The following is a 1,678-nucleotide window of genomic DNA, read 5'->3' as shown; positions in this document are numbered from 1 at the left end:
CAGACAAAATAGATTTTAAACCACAACCATCACAAGAGGCAAAGAAGGTTATTACATAATGTTAAAAGGTTCAATTCTGCAAGAAGATATAATAAATATAAATATATATGTGCTCAACATCAGAGCACCTAAATATATAAAGCAAACGTTGACTGATATAAAGGGAGAAATAAACAGCAATATAACAATACTAGAAGAGGGAATTACTCGGTTTCAATAATAGATTGATCATCCAGACAGAAAATCAATAAGGAAATAATTTTAACAACATTGCAGACTAAATGGACCTACCAGACATAACAAAAAATTCCACACAACAGTAGCAGTATATATATAATCTTCTTGAATACATATAGAGCATTCTCCAGGACAGGTCACATGTAATCCAATTTTCAGTTGACTTGCATGCTCTGTTATAAATACCATGGAAGCATTTTACATTATGACAGTTTCACTCTGTTGTTTGTTGAAATTACTATAGGTGGAAAAGATAAACAAGAGAGGCTAACTCATTATTGAGTGTGTATGGTTGGGATTGTTAATGTAAACATCATCATATCCCTAGTAGATTATAGAAATGCTGTATGCTTTGTAAACTCTTCTTTAACAATGCCAACATAAATCCTTCTTCCATCTTCTGTGTTCTAAAATACTTTGAGTATTGCTTTCCAATAACACACCTCATTCTGCTGTTAGAACATATTATTTCATTGGTTATAATACCTTTGTGAGCAGAAAACTTGTCTTATTTAATTTTATGTTTTACTTTGAAGAACCAAAAAACCCAATGAGAGATTTTATATATGGAATGTGCTCCAGAAGATAAGATTACATGAGATAAAATGAGATAAATATTGGACTGACTACATTAATTGATGAATGGATAGATGGAGAAATAAATGGAGATATGGATAAGTAGATAAAACATCAGTTCAGAAAAACATGTATCAAAGTGTTAGTAATTTAGAAACTTATAGAGTGATTCAACATTTTCATTAAACTGTTATGAATATATTATAATCATTTTATTGAATTGAACTCTGTGAGAGTTGAGTGGAATATCCATGACCTGCCTCACTGAATTTGTCTGTCATGAAAAGGTCTTAATATTTATAATTTAGCTATTCTCTGAGACTTCTTGTTAGTGCTACTTATAGTTGAGTAGAGCACTATGAAAACTCTTCAAGAAGTAGAATTTGATCTATGTAGTATTTTTGAGTCTCTTATTTGAATGAGAGTTTAGTGGCACCAATAATTTTCTTTAGAAGCTTTTCTTGTATCTCGGATATGAGGTTAAATATGCAAAATTCACACTTGTTGAAATCTGAGATGAGAGGTTATTGAGAAAGGCATAAGTATGAAATTCTTCAAAGAGGCCTTGAAGCAGAGCTTCAAGCACTGAAATGCTCATGAAGGTGACTGGAGCAGGATAAATTCTGATATTCCGGTCTCTTATGCAGTTCTGCCAACACACATCTACTTCTGAAAGGTCTTCCATTGACCATAATTAATGAGAGTAGATGTTATAATAGACAGACAGAGCTGAAGATGTTCTTGCGAATGTAGTGCTGCTACTAGTAATATGATGACAAAAGCTGTGATCATGACAACAGTAAGGACTGCTATACCAATATTAATACTACTGTGCTATATTACTAATGGCACTAATACTACTAAT

Source organism: Artibeus jamaicensis, unplaced genomic scaffold (genome assembly GCF_021234435.1).
Source record: "Artibeus jamaicensis isolate MK-2021 breed Jamaican fruit bat unplaced genomic scaffold, CSHL_Jam_final contig_241, whole genome shotgun sequence".
NCBI classification, from domain to species: Eukaryota; Metazoa; Chordata; class Mammalia; order Chiroptera; family Phyllostomidae; genus Artibeus; species Artibeus jamaicensis.
Note: the sequence above shows the minus strand (reverse complement) of the source record.